Here is a 26,982-nt window from a genome sequence, read left to right on the forward strand (position 1 = left end):
TTTGAACAATAAATAGGTCCAAACCATTTACAATTATGAGGTGAAAAACTATAAATATTATTCATTAAACTCAATGGAAATGAATGATTTAAACTTACATTTAGCAAGAGTGTTCACAACTCCTTCACCTTCACCTATCATTAAACATATAAAACATATGAACCCTAAAGAGTAGGAAAATCAAGAAATAAGCTATCAACCTCTCAATAAACCCACTTTATCTCGAGAGGTTTCAGTAAAGGAAAACCCACATTAACTCAAAAATTGAAAATTTGGGAGAAATCAAGAATTTATGTCCTATACTAAATGGCTACATTAATAAAAGTTTGATCAATTATACCTTAATAAACTTAGGAGCAACGATTAATGTGATGGCTAATGGCCTAATGTTTAGGTTTAATCTAATAAAATTGTTATTAAACACACACCTAGCATAGTTATCTAATTTGTAAACCAATCATAGAACTTTTATAACAAGTTATCATTGAATCTATTATGTATTAATACCAATCAAATTCTTTATTACAACTTTCTTTAAATGAACTATAGAATATATTTTTCTAATATATAAAGTTTTTTTATAAAATAAATAAATAATAATAATATATTTTATTTAAAGGCACATAAGATCATTTAATTATATTTTCATTGAATAAATGGATTTTGATTGAAAATATTCTTAAACATTTTGTTGTGATATATATTTTTTAAATAAACATAAAATAATAAAATAGAAATGTTATTTGTTAATACTTTACCATTAATAACCACATAACCACACTATCTTGAAAGACATTCTCAATCTTTTATTGGTATTGTATTAAAGAAAAACTATTTAACAATGACTAAACTCCAAAATAAATGGAAATATTTAATTATGGTTTCTGCAATCGAGATAAATAATGTACAATGTAAACCTCTTTATTTGACTTTGGGGTTTTCTCTTTGATTTTCTCAAGGATTTTTCTTTATTATGTTGTGAATGGTTAGGAAGATTGACAGTAGAAGATAATCACAAAATGCATGTTAAAGGGTGTGTAAACAATTATTATTATTATCCAATTTTATGGTAGATAATGTATAATGTAAATTTTTTTATTGATTTTGTGGTTTTTTTTTTCAAAGATTTTTTTTTACTATGTTGTAAATTGTTATGAGGATTTGCAGTAGAAGATACTTGCACAACGAATGTCAAAGGGCGTGCAAACAATTATTATTATTATACAATTTTAAGGTGACGCTCAAGCCATACAACAAATTGGTGTATGAGACCCTCTTGTTTGTGGGACAAATGACCCACCTCCGCGTAGCAATTTGACTGCTAAGTCTATGAAGGCATGCATACTTTACCCTCTCTGGTTTTGAATGTGTGACTTCTTAAAAAGAAACACATACTCTTAACTATTAAACTCACTCAAATTATATATAAGTCTCACTCTTCATCCATCTTATTCTTAAACAAAAAATTATTCAAAACACCTCTCAAGAATCTGGAATTGACTATATGACGGATCCATGGCCTTCAATATTCTGGAATTGACTATGTGACCGATCCATGGCCTTCAATAGCTTATTTGGTTTAGTGAACAACATATTAATTTTCACAAAGATCATGGAATAAGTGAATCTTGAGCATATGCTTCATAATCTTCTCATTGCTCACAGTATAAAGTAAAAAGTATTCCTCTTTCAAAAACGGGTTATTAAAACTATATATTTTAAACTTACATTGTATTTAGGTGAGGGTTACTGTCATGTTGAATGCAAAAATATATACGTAATATTGATATGTCGCTATAAAAAATAATGAATACATATGTTATTTTTCTCTTAGTGGGTTTTTGGAATCATCAATAGTGTGAACGATTCATCTCAATGTGTAAGTGTGTCCTCTGCTGATCATACACGTATATCACTTTCAAGTATAAATAGGAATTCCAAAATTCAAAGTACCGATTTCGACAGCTCTAGAGTCCATTTCAACAATTTCAACACAGAAACGTAGCGGGCCCATCAAATTCCATCCTCGCCTTAAATTAATTGGATTTAAATAGAGGCCAACAAACTCACTTTTCTGCGGCAAATCTGCTTTTAGGAAACGTAAAGTTGAAGTATCACACATATCACTTTCAAGTGACGGGGATTAAGTAAAGGTGACGTACTTAATTGTTATATATACACGTGTTGCATGCGTTCCGGTATGATGCTTCTCTTGTCTATGTTTTTTAAATGTGAAAATAACGTATGGCCAGAGCGCACAAACCCAAAAGGCGAGGATTCTGGTGGAAGGAGAATCATTATCGGTTTATCAAATTTGATTGTCATCGTAATAGTGGTTAATAGACTTTCCAAATATGCTCATTTATGTGACATCCAACAAACTATTAAATTTAAAATTTTCATAGTAACTCAAGTTTTTATGGAAAATATATTTAAACTATATTGTATGCTTTTATTTGTTGTCTCTCACAATGATTCAACTTTCACTAGTAACTTCTAGCAAGGCTTCTTAGGATCCAAGGCACTCAATTGCACCTTAGCACTTCTTATCATCCATAGTTTGATGGTCAAATAGAAATTGCTAGTGAGTGGAAGCATATTTGAGGTACTTCGCATTTGAGCTATTGTCTCAATGGGTTTAGTAGTTACCTATAACTAAATATTGGTCCAATACAACTTATCATGGTGGTATTTGCATGACTCAATTTGAGGTCATCTATAGTCAAAAGCATCCATTAGTATTATCTTACTTACAAGGTGTCTCTAAGATATAGGAGGTTGACAAAACCTTTACAATTGAAGTTCACGTTTATGCACTCTCAAAGGTAATTTGATCATGGCTTAAAATCGAATGAAGCTACAAGTTGATCAACATCGCTTTGAACAACATTTTGCTATGGGATCAAGTGCTTCTTTATCTACGACCATATAAGAAAGCTTCTCTCAAAGTATACCACTACTAGAAATGTGCTACAAAGTTTTATGTCCGCTATAACAACAGTCCAGTTTTTCATGTCTCCTACTTAAAGAAAGTGATTGGATCCAAGAGACAGGTTCAAACTAGTCTACTTGACTTACATGAAGAAGGTTCCATTTGGTTGCAGCCATAAGATATCCTTGATCAATGTGAACATCATCTCCGCCAATGCATAATTAAAAAAATTCTAATATAGTGGAAGAATACACAACTTGAGAATGTCACACATAAGCCAATTGCCATTTTGCAACAATTTCCACATTTGAAGCCTTGAGGAAAAGGTTGTTCTTTAAGGGGAATCATGTTAACATCCTCACCTGAGTACTAACCCCTAAGGTAGATAGAAAACTATTTATTGCTATGTAATAAAGACCATCATTAGTAAATAAGTCCTATGTTGTAAGGTGAACACAACTATTGTATGAAGGCTTATTAGAAGGTTCCACCTACTAGAAAGTTCCTTTTATCAAATGTTCTTAAGCAATATGAGTAGTATATATAGAGGTAGAAACATTGTAAAATATGCCTTGTGGAATCATTTGCAATCAAGCTCTACTTTGTTGGAGGTTTCCCCTTCAAAGAGGAAAACGAATAGCACTTCCATATTAATAAAGTTATTTCATTTTGGCTCACATTGTTATTGTGTTCAATTTTCTCTTTCAATGACATTGCTATTATGTTCACGTTTCTCTTTCTTTCTACAATATATTTGGAAATAATTATGCTCTTACTGTGAATAATTATATTTGGTATCTTACAACTTCCAATTAATACACCATAGCAAACCAAATTGGAAAATGCACAATTAGATGTGACAATATTGGAAATATCCTCAAGAATAACCTTTTCCATTTCAACCCCAAGACTAATGGTTTGATACTACACCATATTGGAGGTCTCAAGGAAAATAACAATAAGCTTTGTTGCCACCTCTTGTGCTTCTTATGCCTCCTTTGTAAGGTAAGCAACCCCAAATGCCTACTCAATATGCACTAAACTTGAATAATAAATAGGTCCAACAAACTTACAATAATGATGTGAAAAACTATCAAGCTCTCTCATTGAATTTGATAGAATTAAATGAGCTAAACTACATTTAGCAAGAGTGCTCACAACTCCTTCACCTTCACTTATCACTAAATATATAGAACATATGACATGTGAATAATAAGAAAATAAAGAAAACAAGCAATCAATATCTTAACAGAACCCACCATATCTTGAGAAGATTGAGTAAGAAAAATCCTACATTAATTGAAAATTTTAAATTTTGGGACAATTCAATAATCTATGCAAAAATACCTCTCCATCAAACTATTAATGATGTTCCCATCTACAATGAGTTCGTCAAAGAAGTCTGCATTAAGGAACAATTAATATTATAAGGTAACTTGCTAATTCCAGCTTAGGAAAAGTTTTTCCACCCAAGTATATTGTTCTATGATATCCTATAAAAAATGTCTACATTAATAAGAGCTTGATCCATGTTATCTTAATAAACATGAAACAATGATTATAATGATAGCCAAACAACAATGCTTAAGTTAAATCTAAGATAATTATTAAAACACATTCCCAAGTTCCTCTAATCTGTAGATAAATCAATTATCAACCTAAAAGAAATTTTAGAGAATGTTAATATTGAATTTACCATATGTTCCTATGCACCAAATCCTTCTATTTTCATTGGCTAAATAAGTTATCTAACGTAACAATGGCACTTAGAGTGGCTAGAAAATGGATGTCTAAAGTATATGGAAATATGTGATTATGGTTTTGGCAAGAAAGATAATGTAGAATGCTTGGCCTCTTTTCTTTGGCCAGGGGCCCTCTCTTTGATTTGCAAGGTGGGAATTTCAAAACTCAATTACCGTTTTCAATAATTTCAACAAAGAAACGTATCGTTCCAGAGGAATTTCCCTCAAATTCTATCCCTACCTTCAAGTCATTGGGTTCAAACAAAAGCAGACATGCTCATTTTTCTGCGACAAATCTGCTTTCATGAAACGTAAAAGTGAAGTATTACACATCACTTTCAAGTCACGCGGATTTAAAAAAAAAAGAAAACGAGTACATTTTTTTGGACAAATCTGCTTTTGAGAAACGCAAAAGTGAAGTGACGTGTAAAATGACATAATGTTGGTGGTTATCGGTATATATCATTGGTATATCTTCGGGTGTTGCATGCGTACGGGAATCACGCTTCTCCGGTTTACGTTTTTTTAAATGTAAAAGTAACATGAGATTCCAAGGAATTCTGGCTAGAGCGCACAAATTTTTTTGGCTTAAAAGAGGTAGGAAAATTATTATTATTATTTAATTTTAAAGTTTTGTTCAAGTTTGATACTAAATTAGTGTATGAGATTTTGTTTGTTTGTTTGTGAGATATGGGATCCACTTCCATACAATGATTTCACTATTAATGAAAGCAAGCATACTTTATCTTTTTTGGTTTTGACCCAGTGATTTTTTAGGAGGAACCACATGCTCTTAACATCAGGCCCACTCAACCTGTATTAATAATCATCATCGAGTTGCTTTTACATCAATTGAGCCCGAACAATATTTGGTTTATGTGGGTTTCAAAGTTTATATTAAGAGGTTGAAGGTGGAAGTTAATTGTAAAGTATAAAAAGTACCTTATAATGTTTAAGATTGGTTGAACAACACAATTTTAATGAGAGATTGAGCATGGGAGCCACGTGTAGGGGATAATATTGTTTTACGTGGTATTTAGAATCATTCAAGCTTCACACAATCTAATTAAGAGTTTCTCACAATATTGGTAGCAACATCTTCAAAATTATCCATTATTCTTCCAAATTAACAATTATTTTTCCATTCAACATTAAGACTAACCTCAACTTAAACTAAATCAAAAACATAATCTTTATAATAATATTATATAAATACATAAATCATTATTCCATTTAACACTAAAACTAACTTTAATAAAATAATTAAAACAAAAATTATAAATAATCAATAACAAATAATATAATTAACCAAAATAACATTAATATTGTTTTCATATATTTATAAGCATATAAATGTATATGAGTATATTATATATGTCATTAATATATAAAAAACAATTTAAAATATTATTTAAAAATATAAAGTTGTATATTATATAATTATATTATTTTAAAAAATTAATAATAACTTTAATCTGGGAAAACAAATCATAAAATTAATTATTAAAAAATAATTCAGAAATATATACTTAATGAGATGTATATCAATAATATATTTATAAATTTATAATAAATATATTTAAAAAAATTATTAAAAATAAAAATACACGTTACTGAATAAGAATATAGAATTTGAAGAATATGTTTTATGAGTTTTATTCAGAATGATTATTTTCAAACGAAGTTTGAAATCCATATCAAGAATATAGCAAGAATATAGCATTAGAAGAATATGTTTCATGAGTTTTACTCACTTCGATTATTTTCAATCGAAGTTTGAAATCCATATCAAGATGTAAAAATTGTTATAAAATTAACTAGCTCATGAATATATTATTTATATTAATGATTAAATAATATAAACCATATTTTGATATAATTTAATAGAGTATAGGAAAACTTCAAACTTTTAATAGAGAATGATCATATAGAGGTATAAAGTTTTAAGTTAGGTATTGTTTCTATTGCAATTTTATGTTGTAGACTCGCTAAATTTTTTATTTAGTAGCCATATTGTATTCCTCTCTGGTCTTCATTGAAGAAGAATAGGCTAATTTTTTAGAGGACTTATTGGAGGGTCAAAAAAATTTCAGCCCCACAAAACCCTATTTTGCTGGATTGAGAGGAAACACATTCTAAACCCTCACCTATGACATCACCGAGATCACACTACGATGACAAACTCATCATTCGTCTCTTGTATGTTTCCGCATTTGCCACAAAGGAATGCCACGTAATCTTTGTATGATCCTTTTCTCAAGGGAATGCCATGTAACCTAAACATGTCCCTTTTTATATGTCATCCTTATGATGTATTTCTACTTGTAATTTGGCGTGAGAACTACTTCTTTAGGCTATTTTTATTCTAAAACTGACAAATGGGTTGTTTTAGAGTATGTGGTCTATTGAGATATTGTTATAGGATTACACTTTCTAGCTTTTCCTTGCCTAGGACGATACAAGGACTCGTTGGACATTGCTGATACACACAAGACTCATTTTGGACGCGCTAATCTCCTTTAATTAGTAATGAAGACCGATTTGGAAAAGTATTTGGTCAAAGTCAGTTCAACGATATTTATGGACAACACAACTGAAGTAGTTAGGATTTTCCATAGATAAATTGTTGTAATTTGGAAAAGCTTTTACAACTTTGTCCCAAACATGGAAATTGTTACCAAACTATTAATATGTATTATCGATTTAGATTACATGAGAATCGAGAGATTCTCGTGATGACCTTATCTTTGTAATCTATAATTATAAAAAGGTGTGCTCCCTACCTGTGAGCAGATATATAGATAGATAGAGAGAGAAAAAAAAGGAGCACTAACATTATAGTCATGTATGTTTCATTAATGAAAATCTCAATCATTCATGGCACCATACGTTTTTGTTGACTAACTTGTGTGTTGTGTAGTGTACCAACCCATATTAGGAAGGAATGACACTCCTTCTTAGAAAGGATCGTTGGTTAAGAAGGTACTGTAGCATATCGATTTATTTTCTCTTAGTTGTGATTCATGTATGATTGTTGTTATTGTCACTATAATCTTATTCATGCTTTAATAATTATAGAATTTCAACCTTTGTAGCATGCAACAACATAGGTCCTAGACCGGTCCCTTAGTGTGATAATTATTTAATTTGAATGTGTGTTTCAACATTTGCTTGAGTGAATGATTTCTGGGAGTGTTGTCTCTTTCTAAATAAGAGTGATTGTGTGACATAGTGGTTTGTTCTACACTATGTGTTTATTTCTTGAAAGTGTGAGAAATGTTTAATTGTGTAACAACCAGAGTGTTGGATTGCTAAGAGTGCTACTACAATGATTGGGTTTGAGATTCATTAGCACTAGTCACCATTTGTTGCTACATATACTTTGTTTGATAGCCTTGAAATAAAAAGGCCTACCAAGATTGACAATTAATGTCAAAGTTAGATTTGTTGCTCTAAATTAAAAGAACAATTGTTATGCCTAACATTTTGGCATTGATATTGGGGAAGGTTATTAGAGGTGCATATATGTGACTAGTTTATCTGCATGCATTCATTGAAAGTGTGGTAGATGTGTTCTCAACTTTGAGGTTTTTGGGCGGTAAGATGAGAGGTAAGAACCTGCACATAGTTTCAACATAATGAAATGGGCTTAGCCTCATAGGAGTCAAGACACATATGATTGCATTGCATGAGTAATGAATAAGAAAAATATGATTCCCCCAAATAGACTAACTATGTAGGTGGAAGAAGACGAGGTAGGAAGAAGAAGAATCGAGACTTAGGAAGAGTAACTTACATATAAGAGATCATTTCTAAAGTTGAAGTGGAATCATCTATTCAGGGAAAGGTGACTAAGATGAAGGAATCAAGCAGAGCTTCTCCACAGAGGCCAACATCCCTTGAGACATCTATGCTGGGTGTACATGTTAAAGAAACAGAGTTTGGTGTACCTTCAATTTCAAAAACAAGTCCCAAAATTTCTAGCCACTATGTATCAACATATTTGAAAGAAGGATAAAGGAATATAGATGAACATGATTGGGAATTGAACTTTGAAGAATGATTTCTTCATTAGTATACCTTAGACTTTGGCAGTGCAGTGAAATATTTTGTTGTTACAGAGGGTATTGAAAATTCATTAGGACCACCTAAACCATTTGAGCAACTTAACCATCTAAAACAACCTAAGCAATCCCCATCATAAAAAAGAGAGAAATCTCCATCACCAAGGAAGCCAAATGTAATAGTAGTACAAAACTTGCAACAAAATCAAATGGCAGGAAGCTCAGTCACTACTGTTGATTTCCCTATTGGGAATCTCCAAGGACAAGACCCAATGAAAAACATTCCTTTGTATGTGCTCCCTACTTTTCAAGGCATGATTACAAAATATCTAGATAGATTCCTTTTCAAATTTGATTGTCCTATATAGAATTTATGACTACATCACCGACGAACAAAAATTAAAATTGTTCCCAGCTACATTAAAGGGAGCAACATTGAGATGGTTTATGGGACTCGGTAAGGCATCCATTAACTCTTGGGATGAGATGAAGCAAACCTTTAAAAAATTATAAGTATTATTATCGTTCTAGGGATCAAAAGGATTAATTATTTGGAATCACCCAGACACCATATGAAAATTTGGAAGAATATGTTGAATGTCTTCAATATAACTTACAGAGATATCTGCATTGCAATATATATAAGGAAATATTCAAAACAATGTTAATTAAAGGAATAAGGGATTGTTGCCATGATATGTCAAATCTTCTTGGAAAAGTAGATATATCTAAGGAACTTTATGATAAGATTGTTCAAATTTTCCGAAGGAGTTCATTAGATCAACAAGAAATTGAACCTTGAGACATATGTCCCTACCAAGATTCTAAAGTCAATTAATAGTGTAGCATCACAAGAAGAGATTGGGAATCTTCTGGATGATTTTAAAACTGATGCTATGAGCTTGATGTCCTCTCAATTCAATGTATTGCAAGCAAAGCAAAAGGAGATGGAGGTAGAGCAAGATCTGGCCATTTTCTGCTCCCGATGTAGGAAGAAACACCCTTTGAGGGAATGCCCACTCAATAGTTGCACCATATGTGAGAGGGACCACTCCACAAAACAATGCCCCTCATTACTAGGACTCAAGAAAGTTTACAAGCAAGCAGGGGAGGATGTTGAAGCAACATATTTCATTGGTGCTAAAAAGCCTTGGAAACCTAGGCCATTAGGTATGTTGCAGGAACCCTTCTCTTCTTTTAATTCTTGGTCTAGTATGAACAATTCTCAACAAAAACCCCAACAATTACAATATTCAGTAGCTCCATTACAACCTCTCAAACCTCCTTTGGTTCAATACTCTATGCCTTGGCCATAGTGTATTGTCCCTTGATAGCCTCAACTATGGCAAGGGAATGTTCCCCTTAAACAAATTCCTGTACAAATCCCAATGCAGCAACAACAACAACAACTACAAATTCCTTCTAATGTACCTATGAGTAGTTCTCTGTTGCATCCTTAGCTACCTATACAACCCAAACCTAACCCTACTAATAAGGCAGTACAATAGGTTGAAACTCCATTTCTCCCTACCTACTGTATTTCACTTGTGGAATATAATGAGATTCACTTACAATCAGGAAGGGTAGTGACCCCCATTGTTTCCCCTACCATAATAGAAAATAAGGAAGAAAACCTATCAGGGGAAGAAAACTTAGTTCAAGGATATTTAGAAAAGCAGCAGGTTATAACAACCATTGTTACCACTGGTTCTAAAATAGTTGATGAAGTTGTAACAATTGGCACTATTTCCAATACTATTGTAACAACCAATACTGTTATAACAACAAATATTACTTCGACTTCAAAACCTATAATAGCTATTAGAAATAAGACTTCTTTGTGCCCTCCTCACCCTGAGAGATTAATTGAGATCAAAGAAACCCCTCAGTTCGAGCCTGGCTTTCTAAAGGAGTTAAATAACTTACATGTTCAAATCCCTTTACTTCAAGCAATATGAGATGTCTCAATCTATGCCAAAGAAATTAAGGATTTGTGGGTTAAAAAGCTAGGTAGGAAACCTTGAGATCCCCCTATTCCACAGGTTATTGGGAAATTATTAGTACTAATGCCAGGTAACAATGTACCTATGAAATATGAATATCTCGGGAACCCAACCTAGTTTTTCACATTGATGGAACAACTCTCCCGAATACCCTAGTTGATCTAGGCGCAAAAATCAACATAATAACTAGGGAGACTATAGAACTACTTGGGATTACCAATTTGAGACCAACCTCTATTGTTTTAGAACTGGAAGATAGGTCGAGGATCCAACATGAAGGAATATTGGAGGATGTTATCATTTCAGTATAATCTTGGCAATACCTAGTAGATTTTATGGTGCTTCAGCACAAGACATGCCTAGAAGGAAATACTTTAATTCTAGGAAGACCATGGCTACCTACTGCATATGCCTTTATCAGATGAAATTCTGGTTGTATGACTATCTCTGATGGTAACACTACCAAGGACTTTGTTCTTTATCCTCTAGCTAAATCAAGTTCTAAATTTGAGAATCCTTCATGACCTAAGTCTAACTTGGAAGAAGCTAATGCACACCTAGTACTCCCTATAGGAAAGGCTTGTGTTTCAAAAATGAGACTAAATATGATGTCATTAACAGTTTTATCAAAGAACCTTCTATTGTTACACCACCTACATCTCAATTGTTGATTTCTATCATAGAAAAATCCAATGAGAAAGAAACTCTTAATGATATTGTTACACAAGAAATACCTACTACCCTTAGTCTTAAAAGTGTACTAGTTGAAATTGAGCCTGGGAAAACCCTAAATATCAACCCTAATTTTTCCCCTAAGAAAAAAGAGAAATTAGTGTTATTACTTAGAAAGAAGAAAGAAACCTTCACGCGCGATTAGAAAGACATGAAGGGTATCCATCCTACTCTGTGTAGTCATCACATCTACTTAAAGGAAGGATCCTCACATGTCTAAAAACCTCAACGAAGAATGAACCCAACATTAAAAGGTGTTGTCAAGGGAGAGCTTCAGAAACTCTTAGATGCAAATTTCATCTATCCTATTTCTGGCAGTCAATGGGTCTCTCCACTTGTTATTATTCCCAAGAAAAATGGAAAGTGGAGAGTCGATGCGGATTATAGAGAGATAAACAAAGCTACTCAAAATGACCATTTTCCATTACCATTTATTGATCAAGTCCTAGACACTCTGTTTGGGAAATTATTTTCTTTCTTGAACGGATTTAGTGGGTATAGTAAGATACAGATTACCCTTGAATACCAAGACAAAAGTAATATTACTTACCCCTAGCATAAATTTTCTTATAGTGTCCTACCTCCTGGACTTTGTAATGCACCTACAACATTCCAGCGAGCAGTGTTAGGAATTTTTGTTGAAATTGTCAATCACTGTCTAGAATTTTTTATGGATGATTTTACGCCCTATGGGAATGAGCTAGATGAAGCCTTGCAAAACCTTGAAAAAGTACTTGAGTGTTGCAAACAAACCCACCTCTATCTCAACGCTGCAAAATGTCATATGACGATGACTGAAGGCATTTCTTTAGGTCACTATTTCTCTGTTGTAGGTATTCAGATTGATCCAACAAAGGTAGAGGTAATTTTGAAAATTCCTACTCCTAAAACGTAGAAAGAGGTACATAGTTTTGTAGGGTAGGTATATTATTATAGACAGTTTATAGAAAATTTTGCCAAAATTGCATTTCCATTGTTTTCCCTACTAACAAAAGATAATGAATTTGAATGGGCTAACAAGTGTAACAATGCTTTTGTAAAGTTAAAAAGATGTGTAACAATAACACCTATTTCTAGAAGACAGAATTGGAGTTTGTTGTTCGAAATATCCACTTATGCTTCTAATACAACTATTGGAGTTGTGCTTGGATAAAAAGAAGTAACAAATACATACACCATCTATTACATTAACAAGAATTTGGCTCTTGTTATACAGTAATAGAAAAGGAATTTCTTATTGTTATTCACGCAATCAATAAATTTAGGCACTAAAATCACCGTTTATTAGAAATTCATGCATATTGATCATTTTTCTATCCAATTCTTAATGAATAAGCTAGTTATAAATTCTAGGGTTACTAGGTGGTTGTTGTTACTTTAAGAATTTGATATCAATATTATAGATAAAACTGGGAAGGATAATGTTGTTGTAGATTTTCTTTCTAGATTGATTCATGTTACTAATGATCTGTCTGTTGAAGATTTTTTCCCAGATGAGTATTTGTTTGTAGTATCCATTTATTCACTTTGGTATGCAGACATTTCCAACTACATTGCTTCAGGAAATCTTATGCATCACGTTTCTCCTAGCGAAAACAGAAAAATTGTCCAGCAAGGTGCTTGGTATTTTCAGATTAGAAGATGTGTGAAGGAGGATGAGGTTCATGAAATTCTTAAATCTTTCATCATGGACCATGTGGAGGACATTTTGAAAACAATAGAACATGTTAGAAGGTGTCATAAATGGGTTATTTTTGGCCCACTATGTTCCAAGATACAATGAAATATGTGCAAGGATGTGATAGCTATCAGAGGATGGGTTAGCCTACTCAATCAAATGAGATGTCGTTACAACCTCAGCTAGTGGTGGAACCTTTTGAGAGATGGGATTTAGTTTTTTTGGGATCAATCAATCCCCCATCTCAATAGAAGACCAATATTCTAGTATCCAAAAACTATGTCACCAAGTGGGTAGAAGCCAGAGCACCCACCATGGAAACTGAACGTGTTGTTTCATCATTTTTGTTTCAATCATTTTTTTCTTAGTATGGAGTGCCAAAAGAGATAGGTATAGATGCATTAGTACAAAATGGATAAGTTACTAAAAAAAAATAATTTGCATATAAATAACCATTTTTCATTCGGTGACCAATAGTGGCTAATTTACAATATCTTATAACACGACCAAATTTTAGTTGTATTTATCTTAGTTATTAATTAGTTGTCTCAATTTTATTGTCTAGTAGTATATTTAGTCATAAATTTGGTCATTAATTGCCACAATTAATGACCAAATACACAACTAAATATTCTACTACATGATCACCAGAGAAAACCAATTAATGACTAAAGAAATATGACCAAAATATTGGTCACATTATAAGATACTATAAATTGGCTACTGATAGTCATATATATGAAAATTTTACTCATCGTTTGAAACCAATTAATGACCAAAGAAATATGACTAAATTTCAGTTGTGTTATAAGATATTGAAATTTAACTACTAATAGTTGTATATATGCAAAATTTAGTCATCATTTGTGATCAACAATTTATCATTTATGATGGTTATTTATATTTTTTTGGTAGTTTTATATTCATTATATAAACGACTAATTTAGTAGTTTATATTCATTTCATTTACATTCATTAATAATCATTATAAACGATTAATTTAATTGTTGTATGCTTATTTTAATTTTTTTCATTATTAATAAATATAAACTACTAATTTAGTAGTTTTAGATTTCTTTTGTGTCTTCATTATTAATCAAACTAAATTAATTAGTATGATTTTGCGATACATTAAGAAAATGTCACATAATGTGCATGCTCATCTAATATGAAAAAACAAAGCTAGATATGTTAATTACAATACTAAATAATATCAACTACAACTATAAATAATTTCAAACACATAAATTATATTAAAGGAAATGTTAAGTATTACAATTTGAGTTTCCAACTTAATATTGTTTGGACTACAATTTACACATGAAATATTGTTTCATCACTTCAAAACGCTATCATTGTGTTGTTAGGGCATTGCAGGTGAATTCACCAACTCTAAATACTTGACCATCAATTTGTATGTGTGTGTCTCATGCGATATATGGGTTTTAAGGGTATCATTAGACCAATTCTCTTTTCTCTCTCTTTCTACATTTCTCTCTCTAGTTGTCATCACAGTCTATGAATGTTGGTGTCGATCCCACCATCATGATTGACAAGACCCTCCTCCCACATTTCGAGTAAACCTACAAAAATAAAGTGATTAAAAAAAAATAATACTTAGTTGAAGAAAATTATGCAACACAAAGTTGTCAATAATAAATATGTCTTCCAGTGATCAGCTACTAAAGAAAGTCTAGATGACAACTTCAAAAGAAATAAAATAAAAAAAACTTATTCTCTTTTTCAAACAAAAAGAAAAAAACAAAAAAACAAAAAACTTATTTCTCCCAAATCTCTTCTATCAATTGGCTATAGCTTCAGTTGGTTTGATTTGAAAAATTGTTTTCCATAACTTAGGAAACTCATTTGAGACTGTTAGTAAAGCTTTTTATTACACCCCTGAAAATCCCTTTCAATCCATTAATGAAGCTTCCTAAATGTGTGAGTGCATTGGAATAGTTATCTCATGAATGCTCTGACCATGATCATGTGTCTTTTAGTCATGCAAGGTACCAATAGAAATAATTTCACCAAAATAGAGATGGATTACTAAAAAATAATTTATTATTGAGATACATGTAGATCCATATACAATAAAAAGGATTTTAGCACATATTATTTAACTACTTTTTGATTATCATATGGGGCACTTTTGCTAAGATTGGTTTAGCTCTTACAAGGTCTACATAAAAAGGGAGATCTCTTATATCATAGATATATGATATGTATGAGGCAGGCAATACATATACTTCTTAATTTGTTATAGATTCAATTGTTGCAAAGTAGCTCTGTAGATAACAAACTCAAAAAAAATACAGTGATGTATAATAAGGAAGAAATATGCTGAAACATGCAATTAATTAGATCATGCATAGACTAGGATAAGAGGTTTCATACTTAACTGAATCATGCCACCGTGTGAGAAATACTATGACCAAAGAAAAGTAAAATATATAGCATGCACCAACTAAGCACAATAAAACTTTTACCATGAAAAAAAGTGACAAGTACAACGAAAATGATTAAAACCAAAAAGAACTTAATAAATCACTGAGAATCATAGAATAAAAGGGGGAAAAGAAGCACAAACTACAAGTTCTAGTCAAGAAACGAGAATGTTGTGATAAAAATTACAAAAATGACAACAAATATCTCACTACTTGCTGATGTATTAAGGGAGCTATTCACTGAGAGACTTGTACCCTTGTGACCAAAAAATGCTTGACTATTTCCTTACTTGAAATGTTTTATCTCCACAAAATAGAGCTAGTTTTCTTTAGGAATAATAACTTGCACATAATACAATTCATATCATTCATAATCCATATCTTCAGATGAAAATGTTTATATCATCTTAGATCTATAACTCATCTTCTTCAAAGAATTCAATCCTAGTGTATATGCATCTAGTGTAAATACAATGTGGAAGTGTGAGTTCAACTCCTAAGACGACATTGAAAGAGAGAAGTCAAAGTGAGTTACAAAAGGTAACTTGGTATCTATCCTAGAGCTATATACTGTAGTCAAAACATAAGGATATGATAATGTAGGATATGTCAAAGCCTGCAAGATTAGGGATCTCACAACTCTACAAAAGTGGGAGAGATGGTGCACTGTCAAACCTAGTTGGTCCTGATGTTAGAGTAATGCATGACTCAATATTGAATGGTTGGACAAAACAATTTGTATGATTTCAAGTTTTTTCTTACACTCACCTACGTTGTGTACACTTGAAAGTAAATATTTCAGTTTTCAAGCACTCAACTGAACTAAGACTGTAGTTCAAGTGACAATATTCAACACTAAAATATGTGTACATGAAATTTCAAAAAGAAAATAAACATTAAAAGGTAGTAGCAATACGTTCTTATAGCTACCTTCCTTCGAATGAAATGTATAGAACCCAATTGATTTTCATTTCCCTCAATGGTACTACAGTCTCACCTTACATTTGAACAAAATTAATTCCAATTTTATCAGAGGGTGGAAATGGGGATGTAACTTGTTGAGAGACATGGCATGCCTCCTTTGAAAACAAATTCTAACTCCAAATTTAAGACAAAATACTAGATTTCCCAATATGTAAAAGATTCTATAGTAAAAACAAATATTAATACATTGAAAAACTAAAAACTACTACACTCCTAGAAAACAACAAAGAAATAAGGGCACACATTTCAATCTACAATATTCAATCAAAAAATCCTAGATGCCAATCAACATAAAAGAAAAAACGTTACTAAACTAAACTATTTGCATTAAACTACGACCATGAACTAAAGGATGATATAAATGATTGAAATGACAAGATAAGAATAAAAAGGAGTTACCCCACAACTACTGGAATGTAGATAACTTTGCCTTGCCCTTCAAAAAACACTAGTATAGTTGCATGTCATTTAAACAAAGATTATTAAGAACAATAAGTATACTTGAAAAGACTTCGCAGATATAACAAAGAATATTTATTGCTGCAAGCTGCCATGCATGGCCAAATCTCAACAATGCACACACTTAATTCAACCATATGCTACTTAATAAAAAAAACAATTTGTAGGAGACTTAGTTGACAGAGGGAAATGGTAACCAAAACACACAAGGCCGGGCAAATGAATATCCTTACATTTTATGCAGCCAAAAAGATAGGCCTTCCCATAAAGTTCTCCACCTTCTTCAAATGCTTTCTAGATATCAAGCATGATGAAATAAAGACAAAAATCACCACAAATATAACTTAGCTTACATAAAATGGTGCAATGTTCCTTCAGTAGGTTTGGAATTTTGTAGACAAAGCTAGAAAATTAATTTACTTTTCCATCTATTTCTTTGAGTTTAAGTTGCAGAAATGAAAACAATGTCCTGAGTGATAAGAGAAAAATATAAGTAAAATAGATAATATGAAATCATATAGCTCCAAGTTAGATAAATCCCACCTACACGTGTAGACAATCACAATAATCCCATTGTCCTTTGAAAAAATTAACATTATTAATTGAACACCAAGGTAAGAGAGCACTTCATCTGCCTATGCATAAACATCCCAACACCATTTTTTAAAACACCAATATCAGAAACATAATATATTCATGAGTGAAATTTCACTTATTTACAAAGGCCATCAATTGCCAAATTTTCTTCTACATTTGTATCCACCTAGATTTTATGCAACATGTCTAGCTGTGGGAGAATGGACTCAATGATCTTGTGGGTGCAAAAAATAATCTTTACTATTAAGTCAAATTTTATTTTTCAATATAGACACACACACACACACACACAACTTATATTTTCTAGATGTAATTATGTCCAGTAAGAAAATAGACCATTTATACAAACCTTGGTGCCAACTGGAAATGAAGCTAGCCATAAATCTCCCTGCTAAAGAAAATCACATGCCAAGTTTGAAAAGTCATTTAAGAAAACAAAGCTATCCATTTTTTTGATCTAGGATGCAATATATTCTAATATTACATTTCATTTATTCATTTCTAATAATAATAAATAGCCATGTTAGGGAAGGAATCCAACCAAAGGAGAAAAACACCAAAACGTAATACAACAAAAAAATATTCGAGGAAAAAATGAAAATAGTATACAATATTGTACACATTATAATTAAAATATGTCACAAGTTACTGCAATAGGGTAAAATGCAATAAGGGATGCTTCTGTAGAACCACCCTTCTAATAAATAAATGCTCATATGCTCAAGGTCATTTTTCCATAAGCACATGGCTAACATGCTTGCCATTGAAGCCTAAAAGGTTTAAATTTTTGAATAAAAAAAACACCATATTTATTGGTCAAATAAATGTAGCAAGCAGAAGTGGACTCCACAAAGTTGGGTTGTTAGGTAATAAAAGAGTGGCAGAGGAAGAATATTTTTGCAGAAACCACAAGGATATGTTACAATTACAGGTAGTCCACAAAGACGGTCCACTTATTTTATTTTTTTGGGTTTAAAAAGACAAATCAAAAGAACAAGAGGGTTGAAATAGAAGACAATGTTCAAAAGAATGTCTCACACATGTCTTTGTGTTTCTTAAGAAATCGCTGAAGGGAATGTTTTCTTGCAATCAAAAGGTCTACATCCATACAAAACCACAATCCATTTCTTAAATTACAAAAACTAAAATTATAAAGAATAATATTCACACACGATGATAAAACTTACAAGAAACCCTATCTTAATCCACAAAATACATTAACAGATAATGAATGTCAATCAATCAAACAATCAACCAAATAGAAAATGCCAAGATGGTCAGAGACTAAAATGTTCATATTCTTTAACAGAAGCACCAAAGACTAAAATAATTATGTTCTTTAACATAAGAAATAGACTTAATTCATACTAATTAATGGTAGATACGTTGGTAAAATATGAAAATATATCATAAAAAGTTTGATTTTTTAATTTGTTTGGTTAAAGCATCATTGATCTTGCAATTGCTAAAGACAACCCTTTCATTGCAGGAAGATACACACTGACTAGTTTTGAAGTCTCCCTCCAAATATCGTTGGGATTGTCTATCACCTCGTCACAAGATGTAAACATCTATCTAGTGCTTTCTAACATCCCAATCCACATTACATGTTAGAGGCATTGAATTTGTTTCTCAAACTGGTACATCTATTTTCTCTGGCACATTCAATTTATCCTTCTAAATACATTGTGAGCATGTTTTCTCTATTACTGATAAGAATTCATGGAGCAACACATCATAAAAATCATGGAGGCCAGGAAGATTAACAAGTCTCCACTGCCAAAATGAATCCTAAGGAAAAATAAGCTCTATTTGAAGTACTGGAATCTATGTCTACATATGCAAATGGAGAAAAACCTATACACGTCCTTCTTTACAAGGAACATGGAATGGCTTGGAGTGCAAACAAGGGAATGATAAATTCTTCCATGTTTCTAAGATTAATTTTCGGTACAAACCTAATCCTTCATGCAATAAAAATGCTCTATTTCCAATTTAAAATTTCAATCTCTCATATTTGCAAGCACTCTTTATGCTCCAATGTTTCATGCATGAGAACATCATAATTCCTTTGGGTTTTCTTAAGTTGGCCCCCAATTTGGAGCAGTTGATCTTGTGTGCTAACAAGGGTCTGATTGGTGAAATTCCTAGGGATTTTGGCAGCTAGAGGGGATTACAGGCATTGACACTCTTAGACCAATCTTCATGGGAGCATCCTACCATAATTGGGGAGGTTAAATAGTCTCATTCATTTAGATTTGAGTTATAATTCTTTCAAGGGAAAAATCCCTAAGGGAATGGGGAGTTTAAGAAACTTTTTGAGCCTTGATTTAAGTTACAACAATATTAGAGAACCCATTCCACAATCCCTTAGAAATATGAGGACACTGAAAAAACTGGATTTGTACTCTAATTCCCTCACAAGCCACATTCTTGCAACTCTTGTGAACCTGAAAAACTTGGAGTTCATAGCTCTCAACAACAATAAGATTACAGGAAGATTCCCTCCTTCACTGGGAAGTTTACAGAGCCTCCAATACTTCATAATAGATAAGAATCGAATGTTTTCTCCATTTCTTGTTGAACTTGGAATGCTCAGAAAGCTTAGGAGCTTAGGCTTGGTAGTTCTGGGTACTTGGCTTCAATACCTATGGATTATGGCAAAGTTTTGAATCTAAGCTCTTTGAATTTGGAGAACAACAGGTTGTCAGACATGATTCCTTCTAGTATAGGTAACGTTTCTCACATGTACCACCTTAATTTGAGTGGTAACATGTTGTCAGGGGAACTCCCTTTCTCCTCAGAGTTTTTTCACAGGTTAGGTAAGAATATAGACTTGAAGGGGAGCTCAGGTTTGTGCATCAATGCATCCTAGATTATGCAAAGATCTTAGTACTTGGGTGTAGATGTATGTGGAGCTTTGCCCATCAAAGAAAAGGGAAAATCGCCCAAAAAATCCACGACAATCTCGCTGCATGGGGTGCACTGGAGAATAAATATGTGCCTTGTAGTAAGTTGGATAGTGCTTTACTAGATTGATAAATATATCTTTCTCCCATTAAGATTCAATTTTCTTTGAGCATGAAGATCAAGAAGTTGAAGGGCTAAATGCATAGATTGATAAAAACATCTCCAAAGGTTAATATCTTAGTTTGTTATTGAAATTATTTTCTATGCTTCATTTATGGACCATAAGTGTCGAGCGTTTAAGAGAATGCTTTACAAAAAAAAATAGTTTACTTAGATTTCAGTGTTTTGAATAAGAATAGTGTAAATAACCTAGGTCATGAAATGTATGAGGCAATAATATGTTCTGTAGAAAATATTACATTATGGATATTGGTGGATCAGATGCAAGCTCAATGTTGATTGGTAAAGTGGGTGTTCTTTGGGCTGAGTAAGTTGTAGCAAAGGGGTCAATGTGCTACTGAAGGTTGGTAATTAGGGGCATAGTAACATTGAATATAAGAAATAAAATTATAAATGTTTTCTTCTCACACGTCCTTAGCAAGCCAATGGAACATAAATACAACCATAATTGGCAGAACAAGGATGCCTTATCAGTTTGAAACTTACAGATCAGTTGGTGTTGGTTTGGACTGCCTGCCAAGTGTATGGGAGGAGTAGCCACCTCAGAAGTCTCGCCAGAAGTCTGAAGAGATAAATAAGTCCTTGGTATGGAGCTTAGCGAGAGCTTATAAGTGAAACACATGGGGTCTTTTGAGCAAAACTGGCAGGTTTTATAAAGCTAGCATTTAAGGGATTTCCACTCTCAGCGAGCAACATTATATCTTGGGCCTCATTTAACATACAATATTTACAGAAAATGGTTTTAGTGACACTTGTAACATAAATAGACCACATCTAGAATGTTGAATGTCAAATTGGACTGCAACTTTTTAACGCCAAGCAATCTGAACAGACATAAGCACATACAGAAAGTGTGAATCGAAGAATCATGAAAAAGAAACAAAGAAATGGAATCATTAATAGAATTAGGCTCAAAGTATAAGTAAAAAATCCCATGGCATTGAAACTTAGAAGTTTAGAGAGAGGTAGATTAACTATAAATTTAACAAGAAAAGTTTTGACCATTTCCATGAAGCATCACAATGAAGTTTCCTCTGTCAAATTAATGTTATATAGAATTAAATAACAATTTAACAATCAAAAGTTGGAGTTTTCTTAGGATATTTTATAGGGATACCAGTTATGGTGTTTGAAACAACATATGGTACAAAAACTCTCCCAAATTTCCACAAATTGGTCAGATGCACATTTTGCCATGAATATAACTTCTCTAGTTCATTTTACTTTGCATCACTTAAGGAAGAGAATATTTAAAAGATCAACAATTATCTTCAGTTAAAATTCCCGAATTTAATTTTCCAACAAAAAACACAGTACAATTATGTACTCTATGTTTCAAAGAAATATACCCTACAACAAAAAATCTAGAAACAATTAAAAATAAATTTTAATACATGGGTTTTCGTGAAATTAGAAAAGATATATGATCACATTTTCTAGGATTTGTACTTTTCCAAACAACTATGAAAAACATATTGGTCAAAAGTTCTATGGTCTCCTTGAGAGGCCCATCCATTATAGAGTTGCAATGTTTGATGACCCAACTTTCTGTTAGAAAATGGGAGATGATTTTGGTTTTTTCTTTTATTGCCATATTTCTTTGGTCTGCAAGAGATAATGTCCCATTCGAAGGATACAAAAACATTTCTATAAGATGTGTTGCCAATAGTTTTTGTATGAACTAGCAACTCAATTAGTATCAAGTGCCTTTTCTTTCGGGAGTATATTGTGACCACAGATTGCAGTTAAAACTACTCTTCTAGCCTTCATGAGAAGGGGAAGTGTAGAATGTAATGATGTATAGAGATACCATCATGATTGATGTTTCCTTCAAATTTAAGAATTCGTTTTCTTGAATAAGGAGCAGAAAACAATACATTTCCAAGGATGTAGAAATAATTCTATAAAATGATTTTCCAATTGTTTTTAGATGAACTAGCAACTCATATTGGTACCAAGTGCCTTCTCTTTGGGGAGTATATTGTGACCACATATTGCAGTCAAAACTACCCTTTTAGCCTTCATGGGAAGGGGAAGTGTAAGTTGTAACAATGTATAGATATCCCATCATGATTGATGTTTCCTCCTAATTTAAGATTCAATTTTATTGCATAAGAGCAGAAAACAAAGGAAAAAATTGAGTGCCATTTTTGGGAAAAGTTCAAAAATATTAGAGCAGACGAAATACCTTAACATGGTTCCAATCTAGATTAACTGTTACAAACCCAAATTTAGATTTGATTATTTTAATTGACAGAAACTCACACAAAAATCTGGAACTTCGAAACTAATGCAGGACATGAAACTAATAGGGCGAGGCTAACAGAAAAGATAGTAACGACAGTGAATTGATCAATAGAGTAGAAACTCACTAATCATAGTGGAACTACAACATCATTAAAAATTATTTGACAACCAATTCTAGAAAACTACTAGCAGAAATGTCCACTAGTAGTTACCAGTGTTAACAACATTTCATCCCACACATTTCCCATGTTTCCATGAAAAGGAAACTCAATGGGAGACATTTCCTCACATCCCCCTTTGGGGAAACACAAGAAGGAATGTTTCCCTTTTGTGGGAAACTCCCAGGCATCCCCCTCCTAAAACAAGGACTAAGACATTTGTCAGCAGGTTCCTTTAGCTTAACAAATTTTACTCAAAAATTGTGTTAATTTTCAACCACATTTCTTGGTTGATGAATAAATTGATAAAGGGAGATAGATAGATGGAAAAAAACACCAAAAAAATATTTTGAATGGATGAAGAACAATCTTCATACAACTCCAGTTCTAACTCTTCATGATTTACACCTTGAGGGGTGGGAAACTCGAGACAGTGTAAATCCTTGACATGTTTTATGTTTTTTGAATATTATGTATCTTGGGTCTTTTTGTTAAACAAGATACCTCTAAGAAAACCTGCAATTGTAGTGATAATGGGAATGAAGAACATGTAGAGGATATAGTAGAAGTCTGCAAATTTTTTCAAATTGCAAAACCTTTTATAATCAAATATGTATGTGTTTTTGTCTGCTTCAGCACAACCTTTTGATACAATACAAATCTTGTTTCATTTAAAAAAAAACTTTTCATAATTTACATCATTGATTTGAAATAGAGAGTAATGCTTCAGAAAATGTTATGAGAGCCATGACCACTCAAGCTAGAAACTCGCTTTCTATTCAGTAACTTTTGCTTGCATTCCTCTTTTGGGGAAACACGAAAGGGGACATTTCCTTTTTGTGGAAAATTCCTGTGTATCTCCCCTCTAATAGGGGGCATAGGCTTAGGTGTGCCACCATAACTAAACTCCATGTATTACTGTTGAACCTGTATATCGTTATATTCTACCAAATATATTACACTATTCATGGAGGACATTAAATTGTTTGGTAGATTGTTCTAAAATTTTATTTCTACAACTGGAAATGAAGGATTGTTGCTATAGTAAAACCCTAGGGCATAATTTCCCTAGCATATTACAAAAAGTTTGACATTAATGTTAATATGTTGAGCATATATGCCCATTGATTACTAAATGCATTGAAAAGCATCACTATATATCATCCCTATGCATGCTTGACATATACATGCCAAAATCCAAGAGATAAGAATGCAATTTCCCCATTAATGAAATGATTTCCTTTGTCAACATTAGGGTTATGCATCCTTCAAGCCTGAATGATGTAACTTCCATTTATCAAATAAATAAATACTGGCACTACTCATACACTAGGAATCAAATATCAGATGTCACTTGAATGTCAGAGAATCTAGAAACAAAAATAAATGGAACACCTTCATTGAAGGGAAGAAAGAGAGAGAAATTAATATCCTTTAATGATAAAGGTAAGTCAATGGATAAAGAACAGGGTAAAAATACCTAGTGACTAAAAAAGTAGCTAAATGATAAATCAATGTGTACAAAGAAAACATTATAAGCACAACAAAATCTCTAAGATCCAAATACACAACCAAATTGCCCAAGGGTAGATAATGACTAAAGTTGGAAACCTAGACAAGATATCGACCTTACAAAGAAAAAATTGTAAGCATGATGAAAGCTATAAGACTTATGTATACCAATTTCCTAAGGGTAGATAAAGACTAAAGAAGGAAACCTAGACAAGAGATCAACATTGTCACACATCTGCATCAATGCTTCAAGATGAACTAGAGGGGCCAACTATGTCATCATCCACCACTCTGAAAGCACCAAAAGATGATCCGATAATATCCATTAGAGACTATCTAGGACTAAAAAGGACAGGCCAACCATCTCTTGTAGGAGGAAGAATGACTTCCCTTGAAACTCTCCTAACATCCAAGACTAATCAAACTCTGTAGAGCAGCAAGGAAACAAATGATGCCCTTGTGGTCCCCTATCCCAAAATGCATGCAACAGGAACTAGATGGATTGAGAAAAAGCACAAACAATGTATTAGTATGAAATCATTATTTTCAAGGCGATACTACTAATAGATACAAGTCACACACAACTGATTCATTCTCGAGAAGCATATCAACAGTTTAATGTTCACATTCCAAGGTTATTCTCGGTTTATGTTTCCCTCCATATGTTTGAAAATATTTATGGTTCAAATATATTTCTTTCTAGCACAATTCATAGGTTGGGAGTGGAAATGAGCATAGGCTTAGAGTAAAATACTATAGAACAATCACATTACCACAGGTGGCAGATAAAATTATGACAATAATTTGGATTTGGCATAAGAAGTGTCTATTAGATAGAGTTGAACTGTAAGTGTAGAGGATTATGCTACTTGGGACAAATATATAGAAAATATCAAGTCTATCCCTGTTTGATTAAAAGATGAAGACGACACTCTAGTTTTGTCTTTGAATCCCCATTCTAGATTACACGTTAAATAAAATCTATAATGCTTTGGTTGCTTAGGGAGACTTGGATCCTCAAAAAATGGTGGTGTTCCAAGGTTTGGAGGTTCGACTGTCTCCAAAACCCCATTTTTCCATGTGATTACTCCTAAATAATGAGGTAATAGCATCGAACATCCTGGAAAATATAAATACTCATGGTCTAGGGTAGTGTAGTCTTTGCAAAGAAAATGGTGAATCTAACTTTCATATCATCATGTCATTTCCTTTCTCTCAACAGGTGTGGAAATAAATGGATGGAATCAAAAGATTGAGATCTATTTGGTCAAGAGATTCAATTGAAGAAGGCCTCAAAAAATGGTACAAGAATGAAAATACAAAGGGTTTTCAAGCTTTCCCTTTTAATTGTGCCATGGGGCATTTGGTTAGAAATAAAATTTTTGATTTTAGATTATAGGGTAATCCCCTTTATATGCTCATTTATACAAGCATGGAATTTAAGGTTTTCATAACCTTTGCCGCTTTCAGGAGAAGAGTTATCCATGGATGTGTTTATGGTTTCAAGCATGTCAGTTCTAGTATGGACATTATCAAGTTGATGATCTTTTTTATCATCCTCCTCACCTGCTTCACCTAACATATTGCAATTTTTTTTTTGGGAAATGCATTGTTCCTTTGCATGTTGTATTTTCTCGAAACTAGTTGTAAACCCTTGACCATTTCTCATGAACTCACTATCGTTCAAGTATTCCATGAGATCAATTTCATCAATAATCTTATTTTGATTAGTAAGAGGAAATTTCTTTCTATCATTACCAAGGGTTTGCCTTGCTCTCTTCAACCTTTTCATATTTCTATGTGGTATTAGAGAAGCCTCTTTGGAGACAAGAAGAAGATATTCATAATCAATATTTAATTGGGTCACTCAACTTTGACTCATTTCCACTTCCGTGCTAAAAATTTCAGTTATTAAGGGACCTACACTTCACAAACACCATTCAATTTATCCAATCATTGTTCCCATTAAACTTCACACATGTTTTTACTTCTTATAAAGAGTGCAGATCAAACCTTTTGTAGAGGTAGATATATCAATACCTAAATGTGTACGGATCAAAGCCAGAGTTGGAACTGTGGAAATACATTCAAAAGTTTAACATGCTTCTCTTTAGTCTCACACAGATCTACTTCAACTCAAGAGTGAAAAATAAATCTCTCATAGACACATTGTTGTAGAAGCAATATTATTCAGAAACTTATGAAATAAGAATGGCCAAGCCCTCTTTTTTGATAGTGCACATGATAACTCATTGCTATAAATAAATAAAAAACCAGAGACAATTAGGCACATTATATGAAACTATAGGGTTTCCAAAGGTTTTGCAGAATTGGTTG

General features: G+C 32.5%; 1 pseudogene; it reads left to right on the forward strand.

Annotated features, from left to right (window-relative positions):
- LOC149253762 (uncharacterized) overlaps positions 1-20,672 on the forward strand; it is a 95,172-nt pseudogene extending 74,500 nt beyond the window's left edge.
- The last annotated feature ends 6,310 nt before the right edge of the window (positions 20,673-26,982 follow it).

This window comes from Pinus tabuliformis, chromosome 7 (assembly GCF_031772625.1).
Source record: "Pinus tabuliformis cultivar Carrire ecotype Pingquan chromosome 7, CPIR1, whole genome shotgun sequence".
Taxonomy (NCBI): Eukaryota; Viridiplantae; Streptophyta; class Pinopsida; order Pinales; family Pinaceae; genus Pinus; species Pinus tabuliformis.